The sequence below is a fragment of the Canis aureus genome, chromosome 38, assembly GCF_053574225.1.
Source record: "Canis aureus isolate CA01 chromosome 38, VMU_Caureus_v.1.0, whole genome shotgun sequence".
Lineage (NCBI taxonomy): Eukaryota > Metazoa > Chordata > Mammalia > Carnivora > Canidae > Canis > Canis aureus.
In genome coordinates, this window is record NC_135648.1 from 9928500 (window position 1) to 9955447 (window position 26948).

Here is a 26948-nt window from a genome sequence, read left to right on the forward strand (position 1 = left end):
ATACACTGTTTCTTTTAGTAAGTGACTTAATCTTTTTCACATTTATTGATTTTATTTTATTTTATTTTTTAATTTTCTTTATTCATGAGAGACGCAGAGAGAGAGAGAGAGAGGCAGAGACACAGGTAGAGGGAGAAGCAGGCTCCACGCAGGGAGCCTGATGTGGGACTTGATCCCGGGACTCCAGGACCACGCCCTGGGCCAAAGGCAGGCTCTAAACTGCTGAGCCACCCAGGGATCCCCACATTTATTGATTTTACTGATATTATTTGGTCTTGACTCCTATTATATAATTTTGCTTTAATTTAATATATATTATACACTGTTTCTTTTATGAGGCACATCTCTTGGAAATTTTTAAAAGAAGGGTTCACATGTCTGGTGCCCCAAAATTAAAAGACAACCTTTGTAATGGGAGAAAATATATGCAATTCAACAGCAAAAAAAAAAAAAAAAAAAAAAAAATTCCTACTTAAAAATGGGCAGAGAAACTGAACATACAAACTTTCAGCCATAAGATGAATGAGGTCTAAGGAGCTAATGTAAAACAAGTTGATAATAGTTGATTACAATCATAAATTGAAATTTACTAAGAGATTAGATCTTAAATGCTCTTGCTAAAAAAAAAATATGAGGTTAATATAAAATTAACTAGATGAGAGGATACCCTCACAATGTATAGGTATATCAGATCACCATGATGTACACTTTAAATATCTCATAATTTTATATATCAATTTTACCACAATAAAGTTGAAATTTTTAAAAAGCAAAAATAAATAAATAAATAGGATTTTTGTTTTGTTGCCCAAATGGTTCACTTAGTATCCATATCTTTTACAGTGCCTTTAATCCCCCTTTTATCATTTTCATTCTGGTTTATAAGTTTTAATTTTAATCTTTTAACTCCCACTTAGTACTTATGGAAAAATCAATTATCATATTCTACTATCTACTTTATTGGAACATATAACAGTTTCATACTATTTTTGGACTCATAGACTCATCCTTGTTTTCATTCTAGATCTGCAGTTATACATATTAAATGTTCACTTTCGGTCCTTTTGCCAAAGTCTCTCCAGTCATCTTTTGGTTAGAGAAGTCCCTTCTCTTACAGATTTCTCAGAAAGAGTTTTTCAATGCAATGTTACCTTAGCTTTTATATATTTAAAACGATTTTTTTAAACTTTTATTTATTTATGATAGTCACACAGAGAGAGAGAGAGAGAGAGAGAGAGAGGCAGAGACATAGGCAGAGGGAGAAGCAGGCTCCATGCACCGGGAGCCCGACGTGGGATTCGATCCAGGGTCTCCAGGATCGCGCCCTGGGGCAAAGGCAGGCGCTAAACCGCTGCGCCACCCAGGGATCCCTAAAACGACTTTTCTATCTCTGTGAAACTAGAAGAGTTCTATTGTACATAAAAACATCTTTGTTTCATATTTTCTTGAATTTCTTAAAAATGCTGTGTCACTATTATTATGCTCTGATGTTGCCTTAGAGAAGCTTTATGCTACTCTAATTTTATTGCCCTTGTAATTTGTTCCTTTTGCCTGAAGGTCCTGAGAATGTTTCTTTTAATTTAAAGTTATATAGTTTTACTATATAGTTATACTATCTCAAAATTGATCATTCTGGGTCATTTTTCCTTATATTCTTGTGGTTAAACTTTTCAATACATAGGGTTAGATTCTCTCTTACTTGTTGGATATTTCCTGATATTATTGCATTAATTGTTAGCTGTGTTCCATGGTTTTGTTACATATGTGTTTAATCTTTGTTCTCTTTCATTTCAGTGCTTTTAAACTGAGTTATTTTTATTTTTACTTAATTTTCATTCTATTGTTTTTGCTTTGGTTTTCTTCAGTGCTCTTTGCTATGTTTTCATTCAAATTTCATTTAGATCTTCTTTGGTACCTTAAAAAATTATTCTAAATTTCTGATATGGTTTTATCTTTTACCTTAATATCTTTTAAGGTGTCAGTCAATTGACATTTCATTTTCCCTAATATTGTTGTCCATGTTGACATTAGTTTTTTTTTTTTTTTTGAGGTCTTAAGTCCATTGTGCATTTTTTTAATTTATTTTTTATTGGTGTTCAATTTACTAACATACAGAATAACCCCCAGTGCCCGTCACCCATTCACTCCCACCCCCCGCCCTCCTCCCCTTCTACCACCCCTAGTTTGTTTCCTAGAGTTAGCAGTCTTTACGTTCTGTCTCCCTTTCTAATATTTCCCACACATTTCTTCTCCCTTCCCTTATATTCCCTTTCACTATTATTTATATTCCCCAAATGAATGAGACCATATAATGTTTGTCCTTCTCCGATTGACTTATTTCACTCAGCATCATACCCTCCAGTTCCATCCACGTTGAAGCAAATGGTGGGTATTTGTCATTTCTAATAGCTGAGTAATATTCCATTGTATACATAAACCACATCTCCTTTATCCATTCATCTTTCGTTGGACAACGAGGCTCCTTCCACAGTTTGGCTATCGTGGCCATTGCTGCTATAAACATCGGGGTGCAGGTGTCCCAGCGTTTCATTGCATCTGCATCTTTGGGGAAAATCCCCAATAGTGCAATTGCTGGGTCGTAGGGCAGGTCTATTTTTACCTCTTTTAGGAACCTCCACACAGTTTTCCAGAGTGGCTGCACCAGTTCACATTTCCACCAACAGTGTAAGAGGGTTCCCTTTTCTCCGCATCCTCTCCAACATTTGTTGTTTCCTGCCTTGTTAATTTTCCCCATTCTCACCGGTGTGAGGTGGTATCTCATCGTGGTTTTGATTTGTATTTCCCTGATGGCAAGTGGTGCAGACACATAGATCAGTGGAACAGAATAGAGAACCCAGAAGTGGACCCTGAACTTTATGGTGAACTAATATTCGATAAAGGAGGAAAGACTATCCATTGGAAGAAAGACAGTCTCTTCAATAAATGGTGCTGGGAAAATTGGTCATCCACATGCAGAAGAATGAAACTAGACCGCTCTCTTTCACCAGACACAAAGATAAACTCAAAATGGATGAAAGATCTAAATGTGAGACAAGATTCCATCAAAATCCTAGAGAAGAACACAGGCAACACCCTTTTTGAACTCGGCCACAGTAACTTCTTGCAAGATACATCCACGAAGGCAAAAGAAACAAAAGCAAAAATGAACTATTGGGACTTCATCAAGATAAGAAGCTTTTGCACAGCAAAGGATACAGTCAACAAAACTAAAAGACAACCTACAGAATGGGAGGAGATATTTGCAAATGACATATCAGATAAAGGGCTAGTTTCCAAGATCTATAAATAACTTCTTAAACTCAACACCAAAGAAACAAACAATCCAATCATGAAATGGGCAAAAGACATGAAGAGAAATCTCACAGAGGAAGACATAGACATGGCGAACATGCATATGAGAAAATGCTCTGCATCACTTGACATTAGTTTTTAAATGTCCAATTTTTAAGTCCTTAATTGCTTGTTTTCACTTATTCAATTCAGTTTGGAGTGCTGTATTACAATAATTCATAATTGTTTCAGAAATTTTCACTCAGCAAAATAAATTTGATTCTAAACGTCTACTTTTTTCAAAAAGTAGGTTCACATGATGTTTGACTGCCTTTTCCTAATTATAATAATATTGTAGGGCAGCCCTGGTGGCCCAGCGGTTTAGTGCTGCCTTCAGCTCCGGTGTGATCCTGGAGACCTGGGATCGAGTCCCACATCAGGCTCCCTGCATGGAGACTGCTTCTCTGTCTTCCTGTGTCTCTGCCACTCTTTCTCTGTGTCTCTCATGAATAAATAAAAAAAATATTAAAAAAAATAATATTGTAGATAGAAGTTCTAGTTTAGTAGCAACATTTCTCTTAGAACAGTGAAGCCTAATTTTTATTGTTGATGGTAGGAATGGGTAGGGGTTGGCATGTTTTGTGACTTGTTTTTGTTTTATAGGATCCTAGATTTTCCTCTTACTTCCTTCTTTTCCTCTTACTGCCACTTGTACAAAGGTAGCGAGTCTCTCTGTCTTTGTGTCCGTATGCCCTAGGATCAGTGCACCTGCAGGGCTCCCACCTCTGGGTCTTGTAAACTTTCAGGATGCCTCCCTACAGTTGGTGCTATCAGTTGCCAAGTCTAGACCTGTAGTTTAATGCATAGTGATAGGTATTCCTAGAATAATTATTTTTTCCCCCTGTATTCTACCTTTGTCCCCAACCATTTCCTCTCTTCTTTTCCACAAGGTCTCTAAAACCCTTGCTGACAGTGTTTGGACCAAGAGGCTGGCAGCTATGATGGGAGCTCTGGTAGAAGGTCAGTTGGAATTTCATGTTTATTTTTATATTTATAGGGATTTCAAATTCATGGTTTTTGTTGTCTCCTATTATGGTTGAAAGTATGGCCCACGTGTGAGATTATTTGTGCTTTTTTTTTTTTTTTTGATCTTACAGATTTTGAGCTAGATTTGTGCAACAGTTTGGATGCTATTATCCCCTAGAATCTCTTTGAAGGTTGAAAAACATTTTTTTAAATTGTTATGATTATCCTATTCTAGATGCAGCAACAGAAGAAAAGGAAAACCACCAAACCAGCAAAGAAAGAAGTAGGAAAACTAATATTCTTGTTTAATAAATACTTATTGAGTACCTTCAGTGCACAACGCACTGAAGATAGAGTAATCATCTAGACAGACAAGGCCTGTGCCTTCACTGGCGTATGTTCCTCTGGGAGAATAGATATAAAATAAATATATAGTGTGATGTTAGGAGATGCTAAGGACCATAAAAATTAAGCACAGTAGTGAATAAAAAGTAAAGTAGTAAAGTAGGTAGTGCCATGATATTTAGTTTAGCTGGGCTTTCTCTGATAAGATGACATTTGCCTAAGACTAGACTTGAAGTCATCTAAATATCTGAAGGAATGTATTATTTAGGTAGAGAAAACAGCATATCTAAAAGGCCCTGAGGCTGGGACAAACTTGATGTGTCTGAGGTGTGGAAGAAGATAGAAAAACTGGAGCTGAGATTGTGAGGAAAAAAGTGTATTACAGGATAAAGTTAGAGAAGCAGGCAGTAGCCAGATCAAGTAGGGTTATTGTAGCCACGGTAAGTTTTGGACTTTGTTTTAGGTGTAATGGGAAGCCATTAAAGGCATTTAGCTGGGAAAGTAATAGAGTCGATTTACATGTTAAAGGCTTCTGTGTCTATTATATACTGACCAAGGAAAGAGAAAATGCTGGAAGATGAGTTTCCATACTGCTGGCTCTATATAACACTAATAACTGGACTTCTAACTTGCTCTTGACATCCAGTCATTATTTTGTGGCATGATTCTTACAACTGGATATTTGTCTTTCCCCCTCGCATGATTACACACAGACATTGCTGAATTGTGCAATTCCCCCACGCTTTCTGTATCACACCTGTGGCTTATGGGAAAGTTGAAATGTTGAACTGACTTTCCATTTTTGTGACTATGCACTAGTTGCTTTCCCAAAGATACCTCTGAAGTTCACTACCTGACCCTTGATAGTAAACATTGACTAATCAAAGGTTCTTTATTACTGTGTTCTCATCTACCAGTATGTTTTGTGATCTCAGCTTTATTTTTTGATACCAACAATTTCTTCTGGACATCACAGTCTCTGCTCAGTGTCTCACTGGATCAATAGTCTTTGTTCTCTCCCACTTTCCCATTGTTCCTTCTCAAAAGTAAACACATCCAGTCTCTTGAGCTCCATCTGCACACATGCTGTCATTCCTCCTGTGACCAGCCACATCATACTTAAGAGATAGCAATGATTGTTGTCCATTCATTCACTCAACAAATATTTATTGAACATGAACTAAATGTCACACCCTGTACCAGATACTCTGGTATCTGTACTCACAATCCCTGTCCTAACTGTGTTTAAAGTCTAGTAGGAGTTGCAAACAAATAAAGAAGAAATGTCTTTAATGAGAGAAGTACCATGTACAATAAGGAAGTCAGAAAGGTATTCCAAGAAAAAATAGTGTTTACCTGAAATTTCAAAGGTGAAAATGATATGTTCAGGGGGAGAGGGGATCCAGTATAAGCCAGACTGTTTGAGGTATTTACAGTAGGGCAAATAGTGTGAGAAAACTATGACACATTTGAGGAATGTAGAAAGATCAATATGAAGGAGCGGGAAGTATGAGGGATGAAGTGATGATTACAGTATTTTCATTACTACTCATATGTCTTTTTTGCTGAATAAATTAATACCTGAAATGGTCTTCATTTTTACCCCATGTAAAATTGTAATTAATTCATCTGTGCAACCTCTAAAGCCCATGGCTTGGCTTGAAATCATGGGCTGCAGAGCAGATATCTTATCATCCTACTTTTTAAGACATAAATCAGTAACTCTTCCTTATGAAGGGGAAGTCTTGTTCTCTTTCATTAGGAAAAGCTTCACAAATCTCAAATATGTTTATTTATTTTCTCCAAACTCTGCCTGTACAAACCAGGACCTATGTTAGGGTCCCCAGAGGCCAGGCTGGGCACAGACTGGAGTGCTTCTGGCCAGTGGATGTAAGAGCAAGTTGCTCCAGTAGATCCAAAGATGGAACCAAAATCAAAAGCCAGGAATACAGGGTAAGGGCTCAACCTAAAAGGGCAAGACATAGGGGCAGAACCCACCATTTATCCAAGAATAAGGCATTTGGATATGAGGCAAGTGAGTACTAGACTAAAATGCGATTTGGACAAAAGAGTGGGAGTGGATCCTGGACATACTCCATGAAATGTTGGAGTAGCCCCAGGGACATTTTTATAGGGCACATATGGTCTCAGCTGTGAGTGAGGAAGAAGCTGTTAAGGGCTAAGCTAGTCCTTAAGGAGGTCTCAGTCTTTTTTGGGGTAAACATATGTGAGAACAAAAAAAATTATAGTGCAATCTGAGAAGTTCTGTAATCAAGGCATATGCCAAGTGGGAGCAAGTTTTAGGGTTTTAATGAAGACTTCATAAGCATGGCATTTGAAAGATTGGTAAGAGTTAGTTGATTGGGAAAAGGTAAGGAAAACCTGAGAAAAGCAAATAACATGGGCCAGGACTGATGTAGAAAGAGCATTGTGTTGCATTCAAGAATCCATGGCTGTAAAGAAAATTAAAAAAAAAAAAAAAAAAAAAAAAAGAATCCAGGGTGGGATTGTAGAGCCATAACTTGTATGGAATGTGCCAAAAGCTTGTTGGGACTTCTTAAGTACAAACTAGTAAAGATGGAGTAATCCTGGAACAGGTAGGGCTAAGATTCAGGAAATAAACCCATAGTGTTGACTTCAGAAGGCTCATTTGCTACTGTCTGGGTTGGTAGTGATGTGCTAAAGAATCTAGCCTATTGAACAGAACACGGCAACAAGAATCTCAAGGTGGTGGTGATAACAAAGCGCCCTCCGTGTAGGTGACTAAGATGGGTCAGATTTCAAGCCACTAGTGAAAATCCAGTTAAGTGGCTTTTGCTCTGTAGTTATGGGGTTCTATGAATATATCCAAGTAAGTTGACCTTTTTGATAAGGCTGGAGTCCTGGTGATAGAAGTGGGCAGTAAACTAGGAAATTAAATATTGGAAGGTCAGTGAGAAAGCTGAATCTTGTGGGCTTGTGCATGTTGGAAGTTAAACTAGGATATACCAGTTGCCAATCTTAAGGCAACAAGACTAGTTCATAAAGGTCTAATCCTCCACAAAAGGTATAACTGGGTCATGCAGGATTTATTCCAAACCTGGTCAGGGCTGAGTCTTTGGAGTATAAAACTCTTAAGACCTATGGCTGAATAGGGGCTGAACAGGCTGTGAATTATATTGATCAAAGAACTTTCTGTCATAAGAAAGCTGGGCTTTATCTGTTGAGTCACTGGGAACCTTTGTAGAATTTTGAGAAGTAATCAAACATAACATTTATTTTTGAAAGATGACTCTGGAGGTGATATGGAGAGCCTGGAAACTTAGAATCTCATCAGGAGGCTTTTGCCTAATTATAAGCTATGTAGTAATGATTTGAATGGAGTCTGTGACAATGGGAGGCAGAAATAGAGAAATGGCAATTTGTTCCTTTATAAATTATTTATTCTTAAAAAGACATGGCTTAAGACTTTTTGAAAAGGCAATTGCATTACATGTGTTCTTTTACCTACAAATTCAGCCTCACATGTAAATGGAAAGATGTATTTGTATATGTATCCATTTTTCTCCTGAACCCATATTAAAACCCTTTTATTCATTGGATAATACTCTGGGCCATCATTTTTTAAGACTTGGCTGTGTTAGTTCCTGATAAAATATTGACCCTTAAGCTGTCAGTCTTTTTTTCTTCTCCACATGAATGAAATCAGGTAATACATTTGGAATGAGTGATGAGTAGATGTATAAAGACCTTGGTCCCAGAGACAAAAGCAAAGGAGCCTGCTATGTTCCTAGATAGGGAGACTAAGGTTACTGAGCATGAAGGTTTGTGGCTACTTCAAAGTCTTGGCCAGGTAATATAATAAGGCCAGGAAAACCTTCCACTAGAAAGGGATTTTAGGCAAATTGAGTTTCATGAGATGATTTGGAAAGTTTTCATTAAGTGCACATGCAGAGATTCCAATAGCAAGTGATAATGGACTCCTAGAAGCTCTTCACATGCATTGTATTTGTACTAGATAATTCACACAAGAGAGAGGAGATGAGCTAAGCCCAGTATTAATTTCAAGCCGCCTCCCTTTTTGTTTAAAGGAAACCCATGCTGCTTTATAGAGTTGTCTTGTTTGACTGAATTTTGTCTATTTCTTTAATTAGCATCCATCCTAAATATCAGGTAGTTTGTCTAAACTAAGGCAAATGGTCTTTTCGTTGTTTTCTTTTTTCTTTATCTTATTATTCTTATGGATCATACTTATGTGCCAGTGAATATAGAGCAGTGTTGGTAAGCATGTTGCATTTGACATCTTTTTGCCCTTTTTGCTGTAGGTGTACACAATTAAAGGACATTGACTATTCTATTTCCAGTACACATTGTAGACAATTATTCTGTCCCCTTCTTCTTTCCAAGAATTAAACATCTTAAAATACCCTCAATTCACAAAGTGAGGAGAAAATTTTTCTATACTTTCAAAGGTGAAAGTATATACATTGGAGTGTCTGACTCAAACATTTCCATCAAAATCTATTTTGCTACTCATACAAAACCAGGAAATAAACACAGCTCCAAGGGAGAATGAATAAAGTCCAAGTGAAACTCAAGAAAAATTTGAACTCATTGTCTTTGAAGCAGCCATGATGCTTAGAGGAAGATCTAGGGATTTTTATGTTTTATTTCAGGATATTTAATAAAAAGTAAAAAGCATCCAAGAGTTTCAGAATGCAAAAAGTTAATCATTGTGACAAATTTCTTGGTACAGGGCATCAGCTACCGATGAACTTTGGAATACTATTTCTACATTTACAGAGTTCCCGCAGTTAATCCTAATTTCCAAGGTAGATTCCCTTTCTGTTGGAAACAAACATTCAATCAGGTTTCTAGAAATCAGATGCATCTGGGGAAGACTTCAGTTTGGAATTGAATTATGTAGAGAAAACTGATGGATGTGATGCCTCCATTTTTCAGAGTGGACTGTGGCAGAACTGTTAATAGCAGCTTACTGAATCTCTAGCTTCCTTATTTTGGCAGAGGCATCAGCTTCCTGGGTGGGCCAGTTGGGAGTGTGATTCTGGGAGTCATTCCTGGAACTTAGCCTAAAGTCTGTTTCCTTGGCCTCGCGATGATTCTGTGAGCCACCCAAATCTCATAATAAACCCTTTATCCTTAAAGTTACTGGAGTAGATTCTGTTATCACAACTAAGAATATTAGTATATCTGATAATTGCTTTTGTAGGATTGACAACACTGGCAGCCACTTTCAACTGGGAACAAACCAAATCATATAACAAGAACACGGGCATGAAGGAAAATGTTTTTGAAAGAGAGAGTGATCTAACTAGTTTTGACTATATTAACTTAATGTTGTATGGTCAACAATATTATTTGAACCTCTGAATGATGACGACTTCTATTTATCTCATATAAAATAAAGCCCCTATTATGATTTAGAATACCGAAATTGAAATATTTTAACATAGAGATATTTTGACATTAGCATTTTGATAGTGGTATCTTATTTTTTCAAAATAATAATCTCTGACATTGCTTCTTTAACATGTTGATTAGAGCCCAAGATAGTATATGTTTGTGTAGAGATACAAAACCAGGAAATAAACACAGCTCCAAGGGAGAATGAATAAAGTCCAAGTGAAACTGAAGAAAAATTTGAACTCATTGTATATGAGATAGTATAGTATATGTTTGTGTAGAGAGTAAAACATTCTTTGGGCACAGGAAAAAAAAAATCCACAAAACTACACACAAACGCCTTTGTTCCACACCAGCCCTCTTGAATCTGAAATTCTGGTACCAACACCCAGACCCTCCCTGCATTTTTAACAAAATTGCAAGTTCAATTAGCATACTAAACTACTAGGATGAGTGTTTTAGAATACTGAGAGAAAATTATTTTTAGATAACTCTAATGCATTTATTTTAGTATTGTTAGAATTTGTTAATACATTGTCAATCCAGTTTTGGGTCCTAAAATTTTCACTCTAAAAGTTAAACACCATGTATCAAAAAGATGTTGTTCCTCTCTCAGAGATGAAATTTTAATAGTTTTTCCAACTATCTTTTAAAATTCACAGCCAATAGTTTAAATATTCAAAACAAACAAAAATTCAGCTCTTACCCAGTCTCCTTTTTGAGCCATTTTACTGGTCGGTACAGTAGGAAAAATCATCCAGAGGAATCTGGAGCAATTTGTAATTTTTTTCTATTTAATTTAACATTTCTTGAACACTTGTGGGTACTAGTCATTGTGCTAGACTCTAGATGTGAAATTAAATAAATAAAATAAAGGAGGCTACAGTCCAGGAGGAGATGGGCACATAGATAGATTTGATTCAATATGCTAAGAGTTGTGATAGGGGTCTGTACACAGTGTTTTAGAAGCATAGACCAGTAATTCTCATGCTTGGGCAAACACTGGAATCCCTTGCAATGCTTTAGAAAGTACTGATGCCTGGCTTCTCTTCCAGAATGTGTAATGTTATCACTCTGAGATATGTGGCCCGGGCATAGAAAGCTTCCCTGCTGACTCTACTGTGCAGCTAAGTGGAGAATCAAGGTTCAACAATAGGCTCTTGGAGGAGGTGATCCCTTAGGGGAACCTTGAAGTAGGTAAATCAGGTGTTACAGCCAATCAATTGATTTACCTCACAGTCTAACAAACCATGCATGCAATTTACTGCTTACTAGATTCACAAAGCTAACTCAAGAAGAAAGCCACAGGACAGTTATTCCTCCTCATATTTTCACACTACACAAAGCAGTTTCACATATTTGATCTCATTTGAGTTTCTCAGCAACACTGTGGGGAGTAAAGGAAAAGTGGAGGGGCTGTTCTCAGAAGTATGACAGTGAGATTGCTATGCACGTGAGGGAGTCTTGCTACCTAGATTTGACTGTGCAAGATTGGGCTTTTTTCCAGCAGCTGTTCTTATTCTTGGGATAAGTCAAGAAATCCAAGTTAAAATACTTTGGACTTGAATCAAAAAAAAAAAAAAAAGTAGAGACATCTGGAGAAAAGAATGATGCAAGGCTGTATACTTGGGTGGAGGTCAAAGGAAAGGCAAGGGATTCAGTGGCCAAAAAGCAAGCACAAGGGGTTGATGGGCCATGCTACCATGACTCCGCAATAACAGTGAGCACTTGGGAAAATCAGCAGGTCATGTTGAAAACAACACATTCTGAGAAATGATGACAGATCCATTTATTTGTAACTTGGACTTAACTCATAAAAATGAACAAAGGAGGCTGCTGAAAGAAATAGTTCTGCAGGAAGAGCCCTCAGAAAATGCATTCTCAGACTTATCAAAGAGAACGGTCTTAAAGATAAAAAAAAATAACCCACAAAAAACCTAAAATCCAGCTGTTAATACATGCACTTTGCACAAGTCATTTAACCTATCTGTTCCCAGGTAAGAAATATAATTTTTGTTCAGGAGGGTATGGGTTAGCTCTGTTTCGTGTAACTTGTTTGTGTCATAAAATAATTGGGCTCCTTTAAAAAAAAATAGGCTGCAGAGTCATGCTAAGTCATTCACCCAGGGAGAGCCTGAATTACCTAATTAGAAACAGATGGTGCAAGGGTGGTGCCATTACTGCACACTGAGATGCACGCCCTTCCGGATGCACATGGAGCTGAATGGGATATTAAAATTGGGACAAACCTATATGTTGGTAAAACAAAATAATTTGGAATAGAAAATAATTGTTTTCGATAACTGTCTCTGCAGAGGGAAACAGAAGTTAGAGTTTCCTTCTTTCTTTTTGACCTCAATAGTTGAAGTGGGTTGCTTTTCTGAAATTTTTTCCCCAATCCCCCCACCCGCCCATTCCCTGTCCACCCCATCTCCTCCATCTTTCCAGGATCAGTTTGATGACTTTCTTCTTTGTCCCCTCGGTCCCCAATGTTTAACACTCTTACTATTCAACTCTAAATTGTGATTGTGTTCATATCTCCTCAGCATTTGAACTTCTTTTTTGTGACAATTTATAACAAATACAATTTAGTAATTAAATATTAAATTCATAGTTTAACATTTGCATCTCCTCCCAGAAAGCTAAATGTAGTCCTCGGGAAGGCAGAGACTGTTTATCCAGTGTACTGTTAGAGCCAGCCATGTGCCTCTTCTGACCCTGCACATAATAGATACTTGTTTTTTTTAATAAAGATTTTATTTATTTATTCATGAGAGACACAAAGAGAGAGGCAGATACACAGGCAGAGGGAGAAGCAGGCTCCATGCAGGGAGCCTGACATGGGACTGGATCTGGGGTCTCCAGGATCACACCCTGGGCTGAAGGTGGCGCTAAACCGCTGAGCCACCTGGGCATCCCCATAATAGATATTTGTAATGATTTTGACAGGTAGAAACATGAATGATCAGATGAATGAATGAATGAACATAATGAGCTATTTGGTCCAGAGATGAGGTCATCTTTCTCTCTCTCTTCCTAACAGTAAATGAACTTCCTGGTCAGGAACTTAGAAGATCATGTTTTCAAAGCCCAGGCTAGTGACATAAATATGAGAAGCTGACCCTGTTGGCCAGCTAGATTCATCTCTAACCCATTTGTTTTGTACCCTTTTGTTAGCATTTACTAAATATTGGTTGAAAAATTAATTTTTTTTGGGGGGGGAGATCCTATTTTTATTATTTGCTTAAATTGCTCTTTCTCTATGCAACACTTTCTTTTAGCCTTCATTATTCCTCTTTATCATTTCCCTGCAATATGCCTATTCTATGTATCACTGCTGAAATCTATCAAAAAAGCTGGCATCCCTACTAAAGCTTCCTTGTTTCAAGGGGGGCATCTTTGATTAATGGCTTAAAGTAGAGACTCTAGAGGTGCTCAGGTGGCAGTTGGTTGAGCATCCAACTCTTGGTTTCTACTCAGTTTGTGCTCTCAGGGTCATGAGATGGAGCCCTTGAGTTGGGCTTGGCACTCAGTATGAGACTCTTTCTCTCTCCATCTGACCCTCCCTACCATGTACATTCATGTGTGCTCTCTCTCTCACAAAGAAATATAAATCTTTTTTAAAAACCTACAGACTCTAAAACAAGCTGTCTACTTCCAGTATTTACTGCTTATTTGGTATTTGGACAGGATACTCCATTTTTCTGCACTTCAGCTTACCCATCTGAAAATGGGCATAATCATAGTATCTAGCTCATAAGGTCATTATGAGGATAAGATGCCTAAATTTTTATAGAGCATGTATAACAGTGTTTGGCACATAGGAAATGCTATAAAATTATTTTTTATAATGTAAAATGAACTGGAAGTGAGCTTGCCTGCTGTCTTTTCTTCTATGTATGACTCCTTGCAGTTGCTCCTAATGGATCCTTCAGTGTGTGTTGGTCACAGCACTGCAAAGTTGCTGTTGAATAAAAACAATCCAATTGAGGGTGAAAAGAATGCAGATAGGTAAATTCAGAGGAAAATTTGATGGTGTCAGGAAAGATGATTCTGCTGTATTTTTTTATTTATCATATTTATTAACATGACATTGTGCATAGTTATTTCTTTATTTGCTATCAAATTTACTCCTCAAGAATATGAGCTCCAGGAAGGCAGGCAATTTGTTTTGTTCACTGTTAAATCCTCAGTCCTGCACTGAGTATTCAAGAAATATTTCTTGACTGAATGAATGAATAGTGAATGAAAAATGCAGCCATCTGATCTCTAGCTGAATCTTAATGGATACTGGCTTGAAATTTGAAGTTATTTTCTTTGACCAGTATCTGGAATAGAGCAATTTTCTCTTTCTTAGAATTACTATTTTAAACAGCATCACTGAAGTATAATAAAAACACAGTAAACAGAAGAGGTTGAAAGGGTACAATTTTATAAGTTTTGACATATGTATACACCCATGAAACCCTCACCACAAACAACAGTGAATATAACATATCCGTTATCCCAGATGTCACTGTGTTATGCCCCTTCAAATCTCTGTCCCACCCTTCCCAGGCAACCACTGCTCTGCTGCCTGTCACTGTGAATTAGGTTGCATTTTCACACACACACACACACACACACACACACACACACACACACACCATTCAGTATCCTTTCTTCTTGCTGGTGTCTTTCACACAGCATTGTTATTTAGAAATTCATCCATGCTGTTCCATGTATTGATAACCATTATTTTTTATAGCTGAATAATATATAATTGTACGTGTATTCCGTCATTTATTTATTTACTTGTTGATGAACAGATGGTCGTATCTAGTCTTTGGTTATCATGAATAAAGCTGCTACAAATACTCTGGTCCCAGTCTTTGCATGGATACATGCCTTCTTTTCTTGTGGGCATGTATCTAAGAGTGAAAAGACTAGGTCACAAGGATGCTTAAGATCAGAGAGTACTGGTTTCAAAGAGGCAATGGAAAGCAAGGAGTTGAGAATATAGTCCTGAGGTATGAAGGCATGAAGGGCTTGATCATCATCATCCACATATTTGCAAGGGAGATACAGGTTTTAGTTAACAGTTCTCACCTGTGACTGTCCATTAGAAATTCAGAGGGTCCTTTAATCAAATTCCAATACCTGGGCTCCACCCCAGATAAATTATATCATAATCTCTTGGGCTAGAGCACAGGTAGCAGTATTTTTTTTTAAAGATTTTATTTTATTTATTCTTGAGAGACAGAGAGAGGCAGAGACACAGGCAGAGGGAGAAGCAGGCATGCAGAGAGCCCAATGTGGGACTCGATCCTGGGTCTCCAGGATCAGGCCCTAGGCTGAAGGTGACGCTAAACCACTGAGCTACCCAGGCTGCCCAGTAGCAGTATTTTAAACTTTCCCAGATAGTTCACCTGTGTAATGAGGATTGGGAATTATTGCAATAAGGCAAGGAATTAAAGGGAATATTATGAACAAAGTAGGGGATTAAGGGAATGGGATGCCTGTGAAACAGCAGATCTGAGAGTTTCAAAGCAGAGTGGAGACACTGAGAGTAGGATCAGGAACAGGAAAGTCAGTTAAAAATAGAAGAAAATGGGAATTAGAAAGTTTTTTCCCCTATTTTTTAAAAATTTAAATTCAATTTAATTAATATATAGTGTTTTATTAGATTCAGAGGTAGAATTTAGTGATTCATCAGTTGCATATAACACCCAGTGCTCATTACATCATGGCCCTCCTGAATGCCCACTACCCAGTATTCTATCCCCCCACCCACATCCCCTCCAGCAACCTGCAGTTTGTTTCCTAGAGTTAAGAATCTCTTATGGTTTATCTCCCTGTTTTTGTCTTACTTTATATTTCTTTCTCTTGCCCTATGTTTGTCTGTTTAATTTCTTAAATTCCACATATGAGTGAAATCATATGATACTTGTCTTTCTCTGACCGATTTCACTTAACATAATACCCTGTAGTTCCATCCAAGTCATTGCAAATGACAATATTTCATTCTTTTTGGTGGCTAAGCAATATGCCATTGTATATATACCATATATATATGAGAAAGTTTAATATTGCAACAGCTTTGTGGAGATTGACTGCAGGACCCAACTACTGAGTGACATAAGCATCCCGGTCTGGAATGAAGTCTGATCACCTGACCCAGCTCTTGGAGACTACTCAAGTCTCCAAGAGTTGGATTAGATGATTACTATGATGAGAATACTTCCACTGTTGTCACTGTCACTGCTATGACAATGACAAAGATGATACTTCTTGAATCTATTTTTTTCTATGTCCACCCCATCGTCTTCTAGGCTACTGCCCTCCCTCACCTGGGATATTGCAGGTGCTCCCTGACTGATGGCTCTCTTTTTTTTTAATATTATTTTAAAGGTTTTTATTTATTTATTTATTTATTCATGAGAGACACACAGAGAGAGAGGCAGACATTGGTGAAGGGCAAGCAGGTTCCCCACAGAACCTGATGCAGGGACTTGATCCTAGGACCCCAGGATTGTGACCTGAGCCAAAGGCAGACGCTCAACCACGGAGCCACCCAAATGCCCCTCTAATTCTGCTCTTAACTTGCTCTAGGACAACTTGCCAAAATTAGCCAAATGCTGAATGGATTACTTGACAACTCTGTTTCTTTTAACTCTGTTTCTTGCATATTGTTTTCCAGCATGTAAAATTATGTTCACCTTATCTCAGCCTCAGCTCCCTGATCTTGAATACAGCTGGAACTCTTTGATAGCATCTGTGTTTTCCCAGCATTCCCTGTGAATTTTGTGTTTATCCTTCCTTCTAAAAAATGGTTTTATCACATGAGCATGTATGCCTAAACTATCCGTTTTTTCATTTTTTTGTTTAGCCTCTTTCACATTTTTACAAACAAGGTCTCATATTGTATGTAGTTTTCTGGGCCTTGCTTTGTTATCCAATATTATGCTTCTAGGATTCATTTATGTTATTCATTGTTTTTATCATTTTATAATATCAGTTATGTGACCATATAATAATTTTATATCTCTTTTTCTTTTGGATGCTGGGTGGCTTTCAGCATTCTGATACTATAAAGAGAACTGCTACAAACACTTCACATATCTTGTAGTCACCTGGCGCTTCTGAGCAAGAGTGTCTCTGGGGGATACACCCAGGAGTAAAATCTCTGAGTTGCAGAGTATGCAGTGCTCAACTTTGGAAGATAATGCTAAACAGGACACCAAGGTGGTTGTGCCAGTCTATACTCCCAGTATGGGAATAGCCTCACCAGCACTTGATATGGTCAGACTTCCTAATTTTTGCCAACCTATTGGATATAATTTTTTGTTATTTCTTTTTGATTGCTAATGAAATTAAGCTTCTTTTTGTATATTTAGCCATTCCTAATCTGTGAAGCATATGAACATATCAGTTCCCTGACTTACTAGTTGTGTGTTTTTATTATTAGTTTGTAAGAGTTTCTTGGTGGATTTTGGACTCCCAATTCTTTGTCGAGGAAAGAGTCTGAGTTATGTATATTTTCTTCCAGTTTATGGCTAGTTTTTTTCTTTTCTGCTTTGTTCTCTTGATGAACACATATTCTTTATTTTAATGTAGTTAATTGTTATCATATATTTTTCTTTTAGGATTAGTGTTCTGTGTTTTAGTAAAAAGCCTTCCTTAACCAAAGGTCAGAAAAATATTCTCCTGTTTTCAACTGAATGCTTTGCTTTTCACATTGAATTTCTTAACCTACCTAGAGTTACCTTTTATGTTTCCCCTTTATGAATAATGAATTGTTATGGTACCATTTATTGAAGAGTCCCACCTTTCTCTGCTAACCTTCAACGTATATCTCTCACATATAAATATTTCATAAGTTCAGACATACCTTAGAGATACTACAGGTTTGGTTCCAGATCACCACAATAATGTGAATATCACAATGAAGTGATTAGAATGAATTTACTGATTCCCTAGTACACATGAAAGTTATGTTTAGACTACACTATAGTCTATTAAGTGTGCAATAGCATTATATCTAAAAAACAACGTACATACCTTAATTTAAAAATACTGCTGAAAAAATATGCCAACCATCATCTGAGCTTTCAGCAAGTCATAATCTTTTTGCTGGCGGAGAGTCTTCCCTTGATGTTGCTGGCTGATCAGGGTGGTAGTTGGTGAAGACTGGGTTGCTGGGGCAGTTTCTTAAAGATAAGACAACAATGAAGTATGTCACATAGATTGATGATGCCTTTCATAATGATTTCTCTTAGCATACCATGCTGTTTGGTGGCATTTTACTTATAGGAGAACTTCTTTCAAAGTTACAGTCAATCTTCTCAAACCCTGCCGCTACTTTGCAATGAAGTTTGTATGATATTCTAAATCCTTGTCATTTCAACAGTCTTCATAGTCTTTTCACCAGGAGTACATTCCATCTCAGGAAACTACTTTATTTGTTCATCGATAAGAAGAAACCCCTTATCTGTGAAAGTTTTATCATAAGATTGTATAATTCAGTTCCATCTTCGGAATCCACCTTGAATTCTAGTTCTCTTGCTGTTTCCACTACATCCACAGGTAGAGGAATCCACTGAAGTCTTGAACCCCTCAGGGTCAAGGTTTCAACCATCTTCTTCCAAACTCATGTTGATATTTTGACCTTTTCCCATGAATCACAAATGTTCTTAGTGGCATCTAGAATGGTGAATCCTTTCAGAAGGTTTTCAATTTACTTCACCCAGATCCACCACAGGCATCACTATCTGTGGCAGCTACAACCTTACAAAATGTATTTAAGTGATAAGACTTGAAAGTATAAGTTACTCCCTGATCCATGAGCTTTAGAATGGATATAGTGTTAGCAAGTGTGAAAATAACATTAATCTCATTGTACATCTCCCTCAGAGTTCTTTGACGACCAGGTACATTATCAATGAGGGGTAATATTTTGACAGTTATTATTTCTAAGTAGTAAGTTTCAACAGTAGGCCTAACCTATTCAGTAAACCATGTTGTAAACACATGTGCTGTCACCCATGCTTTGTTGTTCCATTTACAGAGCACAGAGTAGATTAAGCATAAGGGCCTTAGGATTTTCAGAATGATAAATGATCATTGGCTCCAACTGCAAGTCACCAGCCGCATTAGCTCCTAATAAGAGAGTCAGCCTGTCCTTTTGAAGCTTTGAGGCCAGGCATTGACTTCTCTTCTATAGCTACGAAAGTCCTAGATGGCATCTTCTTCCAATAGAAGGCAGTTTCTATATTGAAAATCCATTGCTTAGTGGAACCACCTTCATTATCTTAGCTAGACCTTCTGGATAACTTATTGCAGCTTCTATATTAGTACTCACTGCTTAACCTTGAACTCTTATATTATAGAAATGACTTTTTCTTTTAAACTTCATCAGCCAACCTCTTCTAACTTCAAACTTTTCTTCGGCAGCTTCTGCACCTCTCTCAGCCTTCACAGAATTTAGGATTAAGGCCTTGCTCTTAGTTTTGACTTAAGGGAATGTTGTGGCTGGTTTCATCTATCCAGGCCCCTCAGATTTCCTTGTATCAGCAATAAGGCAATTTGCTTTCTTATCATTTGCACGTTCACTGAAGTAGACTTTTGATTTCCTTCAAGGACTTTCCTTTGCATTCACAACTTGACTGATCATTTGGTGCAAGAGAACTAAACTTTGGCCTGTCTTGGCTTTCAACATGCCTTCCTCACTAAGCTTAGTCATTTCTAGCATTTGATTAAAAGTGAGAGACATGTGACTCTTCCTTTCATTTAAACATTTAGAGGCCATTGGAGGGTTACTACTGGTCTAATTTCAGTATTGTGTCCCAAGGAATAGGGAGGGTGAAAGAGAGGGTGTGGGGGGCAGGCATTGTTCTATCCTTAACTTGACCAAACTGGACAGTTTGGTCACTGATTTAGACTTCATTTCTTTCTTTTAAAAATTTTTTTAATAATAAATTTATTTTTTATTGGTGTTCTATTTGCCAACATACAGAATAACACCCAGTGCTCATTCTGTCAAGTGCCCCCCTCAGTGCCCGTCACCCATTCACCCCCACCCCCCGCCCTCCTCCGCTTCCACCACCCCTAGTTCATTTCCCAGAGTTAGGAGTCTTCATGTTCTGTCTCCCTTTCTGATATTTCCTACCCATTTCTTCTCCCTTCCCTTCTATTCCCTTTCACTATTATTTATATTCCCCAAATGAATGAGAACATATAATGTTTGTCCTTCTCCAATTGACTTATTTCACTCAGCATAATACCCTCCAGTTCCATCCACGTTGAAGCAAATGGTGGGTATTTGTCATTTCTAATCGCTGAGTAATATTCCATTGTATACATAACCACATCTTATTTCATTTCTTTCTAAGGTAAGCATTAAGACTATGAATTTCTCTCAAAATATTTATTTTGCTGCATTCTATGTTTTGATATTTTTATTCTCATCCATTTCTAAGTATTTAATGATTTCCATTATAATTTCTTTTTTGGTTGAATCATTTTTAAAAGCACTTTAAAAATGTACAGATACATGGAGTTTTTAAAAACTATCCATTTTAAACAAATTTTAATTGATTGGAATTGGAATTGTAGTTAGATAAATTCATTGTTTGATATTGATCCTTTGAAATGTATTAAGTCTTGTTTTACAACCTCACAGTGTGCCCCATATATGATTCTATTCCTATATGGAGGAATCTTTAAGTTGGGGAGACTGGCCCTCTCCCACTATAGAAACAGAAGGGACCCTTATTTACTCTTTGGTAGAATAAGGGTGTGTGTCTTAATCTTTGCCAATAAGATTACTTTGTCTTTAGCTTTGAATAATATGGGAATGGGGTCAGTTAGAGATTTCTTCCAGCCAATATGGAGGAATCGGGAGCCAAATGGTATGACAGTAACAATCCAATAGCAGCAATATCAGTTCCTGTGCCTTCTGCTCTTATAACTGATGTCCCTTGGTTTTCTGCCAGATTCATTCTCTACTCTTTTGGTGGATTCTCTGATTGTCCACTCCTTTTGCCAATTTATTTGCCAATCAATCTCTATTGCTTAAAACTGAGGACCCTGACAACTATAAAAAAGATAATACTTCTGGGTCAATTGCAGTATATGAAGTTTTGTTTTATTTCACTTGGTCTTACAACTCCCTCCTCCGTCAGCATTATTTATTTTCCTCATATAACAGATAAAGAGACTCAGGCTTTAGGAGTTTAAAGAACTTGTCCACTGCTACAGAGCTTGTCAATGATGGAGCCAGGGTGCAATCCAGCTCTGCCCAATTCTTAAACTGCTAATTCTTAACCCTTCCATATATTCAATAGGTAACTTGTAAGCAAACCCTGAATATAACATTCTATAAGCTGAAAGCATCAAATAGATTGTCAAATGTCATTGGGGAATAGCTTAAGTACTGAGAGATCAAAGAGTAGATGCTACAGATATTCATACATTTTTACATTTTAATGGGAAAAAGTACTTCTTTCAGGCTTTTTAATTCAATACATGTTATGAGATGAATTTTTAGAAACTGACTTTCTCCCCACCAACTCTCCCTCTCCCCCAACTCTGCAAATTTGCCACACGTGCCTTGGCAGCATAAACAAGCATCACACAGAAGGGCTAGTGACTTAACATACTTCATCATCTCCCTGGCCTAACAGAGGGGTCCTTTTAGGTCATGGGCCACTTTTCCTCCTGTAGGTTTATTGACAGTTTGTGCGTTCATGCTCATTAAGTAACTTCTAGCAACCTTGGCTAAATAAATTGGTAAAAGGCTGAACTCATAGTCAACATTGCTTCATAACACACACATGCAGAGCTCGTAATATATGTGACAGTTGACTCACTTAAATCACCCAATTAATTTTTTGTAGTCTCGTATAAATATAATAAAGTAGCTATAGAAATGAAAGATGTTTTCAAGTTGAATTTGACTCCACTGAACTCATAGAATCAGAGTTAGCTTATATTTTATTTTAGGTGATTTTACAGAAAGTTGTTTTAAAGGCAAAATATTCTTGAAAGATTGAAGTTATTTCTGCCCCCATTTTTAAACTCACTTTCATGAAAAGCCTACTGATTTTATAATCTATTAATTTGCAGTGGAAAACTACTCTTGTTGATGTAGAAAGTTTACGCTACCAATAATGCACATATATGTATATAACTCTTAACCTCATCTGAAATATGTTTGGTGTCAAATCACCCATTATAGGCATTTAAAGAAATTTCTTGGCTTTTCCCACTAGCAGAATACTTTAGTGCCTTAAGTGGTACATTCACAGTTAAGTGGAATAGAGCTGTGAGGACTCTTTGACAAGAAGTAACATAGGTAAGTGCTGATTGTTGGTATTCGTCTCTCTTGCCGATGGAGATGAGACATTGTGCCACAGCAATTCAAATTCTATTAGATGGGAGAAATAAATAGGATCCCACACATGGTAGCCAGGTGTACAAATTGAATTAGACTCTTCTCTGTCAACAGGTTTTTGTTTGTTTATTTGTTTGTTTTTAGAGGAGCAGAAGGAGAATATAGGGCTTAGGGTGAACTGTTAATTTCAGTTGTCATATGCCTGTTGAATTATTCTGGCAAAAATACTAGTGTTTTTCACATGACTTAAAAACCCATGAAAATTAGACACACAGAATATAAATCTGTACAAATAGAAGAAGTGTCACAGAAGTGACCTATGGAAATCCATTTGTGGATGAAAACCAAGAATTCCTTATTCTGACTGTTTCTGTTGTTATTTTCTGAGACTAAAGAGACAATTTGTGGGACTTGTCTGTAGCGTGGCTTACGCATCTTAAATGTGTATGAAACTAAGTAGAAAAGAATAGGGAGTGGATATACAAAAAAGGGATCTCGATCATCCTTTATTTTTTTTCATCAAATATGGTCTCTGAATCTGATTGCTTGTCCATTACTTTACTCTGGCCTAGACTCTGTTTATGGCAGGCAAATGAAATAATAGATTGGCCATTCTTTGGCTAATGTCAGTGGCCAAATTGATCAAACTGAAAGAGGAGTGGCAAAGGTTGCTGGTATATATTTATGTGGAAATAACTGAAGAAAAAAGAAACATGCAGTTGTCCACCTAACTTGTTTCATGATTCAAGCTGAGTACATTGACCTGATATGTTAAAATCCCCAAATTAGCCAATGCTAGACCTGGACCTCCAATGTTCTTTTCATGTGCCATTTTCTTTCCATCATATGCCACTGATAATCTGTGTGACTGAGTTGGGTGACTTGATTAGCAAAATGTGCCTCTTCTCTGAATTTTTTTAATTTCTCAAAAACCTATCATTTATTGGGATACCTGGGTGGCTAAGCGGTTGAGTGTCTGCCTTTGCTCAGGGAGTGATCCCAGGATCTGGAATCGAGTCCCACATCAGGCTCCCTCTGAGGAGCCTGCTTCTCCCTTTGCCTATGTTTCTGCCTCTTTCTGTGTCTCTCACAAATAAATAAATAAATCTTTTTTGAAAACCTATCATTTATTTTAGATTACTGTTTCCTAATTAATGCTAAATAAAGTAATGCTTTCTCAAGAATTTAAAATAACTTTATCTCTACATTTTCCTCCTTCCATCTGCTGCTATTTATTATTTAAGTTTTAATGTCTTGGCAGTACAACCAATTATTTCAAAAGCATTTTTCTCTAAGATTTAATCATAACTCATAGTTGAAAGATGTATTAAGGCATGATAATATCTATTTTCTTCAACCGTTAATGCTTTACATAAACACGTCAGACTATTTAAAATCCTGATATTCATTTATATTCTTATTCTGAGTCATAAACAGCATGAACTACTTTATCAGAATACTTATTGCACTAACATTCTCTGTCTCTAGATTCTCTTCCCTGGGATGACATTTAGATCATTGTCCTCAATCTCTATCTTTCATATTCTAAGAGGACACTGGCAGTGGTTCAGAGAATGAAAGTCTATTGGAGCTCTTTGTGTTTCCTCTATGGAATGGATGAAGACGGAAGGTTCTTTGGAGAAATTACTGAAAAGAAAGAGCACTTTTCCTCTATTACTATTTAACTTAGGATATCTATCAATAAGTTTATACTTTTGGATTAGATAATGAGCTGATAGATCTCTCTGTGTCACTATCTCTTTCTCTCTATGTGTGTTTGTATGTGTGTGTATGTATATACACACATATATATTAAAATCTATAATATATATTAACTTTAATATATTAAATACATAGCATAAATAAAATATATTTATACATAAATATATTCCAATATAGGTATGAGTGTGTGTGTGTATCTGAGAAATAATATCCATAAACAAATTTTGTTTATATGCCTCTGTTTTGTTCACTTTTGAAAAAAGTGTGACATGGTATTCCTTTAGTGTTTCAGATTAAATCTTTTTATATGGTAGGCAATTTTCTAGGCACTAGGGCTACAGCAGTAGCAGCAACCACAACAAAAACCCAAATACTAAAAACCAAACAAGCAAAAAAATAAACCCAAAAAACAAAACAAAAAACCAAATTGTCCTCCTGAAATCTGTGTATATTCTATGAGAGTAGACAATAAACAGATAACCAGAATACTGTGTCAGTTGCTGATAAATGCTGTGAAAGGGGGAAAAACAGGAAGGGTAAGGGGAATGGGGGATGTGTGTTGATTTCTAGTTTAGGTTGGGTTGCCATGGAAGGTAGCTTTTGACCAGAGTACTGAAGAAACTTAGAGAGTGATGGGTTTACTTCGTACACTCAGAATAGAGTGACTGGCAGGTGTGGAGTTTCTGAGATGAGATCTTAGCATACAGAGGAGCAATAAGCAACTAGTATGGCTGGAGTGAAGTGAGCTAAAGGGACCGTTGAAGGAGATGAGGATAAAGAAGTATGGGGGCTAGATTCATAGGCCTTTTTGGGCGACTAGGACTGAGTTTGTTTTTCTTTCTTTTTAATGCTACTGAGATGGGAAACCATTGAGAATGACATGATATGATTTAAATTTTAAGACAATCATGCTGGCTATAGTGGGGGGGGGGTTAGTAGTGATATAATTATCAAGGTTCTCAGTTTGAGAGACCATCGTCCATAAAAATATTCTCTGAGGTCTATATCTCTTTTGTGTGTGCCAGAAAGGAAGAACAAAAGTTTCAGGTATGATATTGAAGTTAACTAGCTTTTTATTCTCATTTGGACGCTCTTGCTGATGTCTCACTACAGGTGGTGAAAATGACAGCTTATTGGTTCACAAAGGAGGCATGGATATGAATTGAATCAAGATTGAATAACTTAAGTGTATGTATGACATCATAGTTTGCCACCATAGGGAGTTAGGCACTCTAGAAAATGTGTCTGAGAGTACAAAATTAGAGAGTGAAATAGTTGTCCAAGCCATTCCCCCTATTTAATTTTCTAGCCTAAACTACAACTAAGCACAGACAGAATTTAATTTTGCATGAACCCTTTTCTATGATCACTCTTAACTATAAACACAGAAAAAAAAAAACTAGATAAAATGCCATATAAACTAATTAGGAAACTTATAGCCAAACACACAAAAGAAAATATCTAACCCAAAATGCCAGAAAGTAACAGATAGCTCAAATCCAGAAGGAACCTTGAAGCGGATGCTCAAAGGATTGTCAGATATAGCCTAAAGTCTCTTTAGAAGAGGCCATTAGAAGAGACATCCCTTCAGAACAACCTAGGCAAGAGCAAAGAAATATTGCTGACTTGTTCTGGACAACATTATAAATAATTTCATGTGAGAAAAATCAAGGACCTAAGTCTGCACCCAAATCAAGTATGTGGTCAAAATTTATAGTCAATGCATGAAGTAGGAATAACAAGCTTTGGAATTAATTTTAAAAACTTATTTCAGACCAGAAGAATACACTGGACTGTAATGCTTAAGGAAACAAACAAAAAAGCTCAATCACTGTATAAGAATAATTCTACACCCCTAGATACATGGGACAAAGGAAAAACAATAAATTACTTGCTCACTAAATATGAGAGAGAGAACTAGAGAGAATATGATCATAAGATACTAAAAAATGATGTTAATAGAATAATTTGAAAGATATTAATAAGTATGTTTATAGTTCTTTAAATATAATATTACTTATTATAACTACTAAGTAGTTGAAGAAGAAATAATAATTTTATATAATGATGAATCCATAAATGCTAATGAAACAAGAATAGTTGAAAAATAAAATGAAACTACTTGAAATAAAAATGTTGTCATTGCAAAAACAGAACTCCGCATGGATGCATAAATTAGGTACAACTGAAGAAAGAATTAATAAGAGAAAATAGTTCTGAGGAAATCAGAACTTGGACAATAAAATAAATAGGGGAATGTCTTGGACAACTATTTCACTCTTTAATTTTGTACTCTGTGAGTTCTGGGGAAATCATTTGGAATGAAACATAAATATACATAAATTTAAATTATGAAGAAGCCAAGAGACATGGGAAATAGCATGATAAGGTTTAAGATACTTTTACTGAGAAACACTTTCATGGAACAGAGATAAAAAGAATTTGATGAGTGACAGTCTTCAAGAAATAGAGACAGATGGGTCGCCTGGATGGCTCAGTGGTTGAGCACCTACCTTTGGCTCAGGGCATGATCCCAGAGTCACAGGATCGAGTCCCACATCAAGCTCCCTGCATAGAGCCTGCTTCTCCCTCTGCCTGTGTCTCTGCCTCTTCTCTCTCTGTGTCTCTCATGAATAAATAAATAAAATCTTAAAAAAAGAAAGAGCCAGAGAATTATTTAGAGTTAAAGGAAGACTTAAATTCTCAGATTGCAGAAGCATACTGTTTCCCAAGTAGGATAAACAAAACAAATTCACATAGAGACAGAGGATAGTTGAATTTGGTGCAG

At 36.8% G+C, this 26948-nt stretch overlaps 2 long non-coding RNA genes across 10 annotated transcripts in view; one reads left to right on the forward strand and one right to left on the reverse strand.

Annotated features, from left to right (window-relative positions):
* Positions 1–26948, forward strand: part of LOC144307046 (uncharacterized) — a 199417-nt gene that overhangs the window by 45497 nt on the left and 126972 nt on the right. For 5 of the 9 annotated variants that reach the window (XR_013374006.1, XR_013374009.1, XR_013374008.1 and 2 more), the window contains 2 exons: positions 4242–4311; positions 4553–4600. This is a non-coding gene — a long non-coding RNA (uncharacterized LOC144307046). The remainder of the gene's footprint in view (positions 1–4241; positions 4312–4552; positions 4601–26948) is intronic. The other 4 variants (XR_013374013.1, XR_013374012.1, XR_013374011.1 and 1 more) reach the window with 1 other exon arrangement.
* Positions 13951–26948, reverse strand: part of LOC144307049 (uncharacterized) — a 70264-nt gene continuing 57266 nt past the window's right edge. Inside the window, exon 3 of the long non-coding RNA XR_013374017.1 lies at positions 13951–14029. This is a non-coding gene — a long non-coding RNA (uncharacterized LOC144307049). The remainder of the gene's footprint in view (positions 14030–26948) is intronic.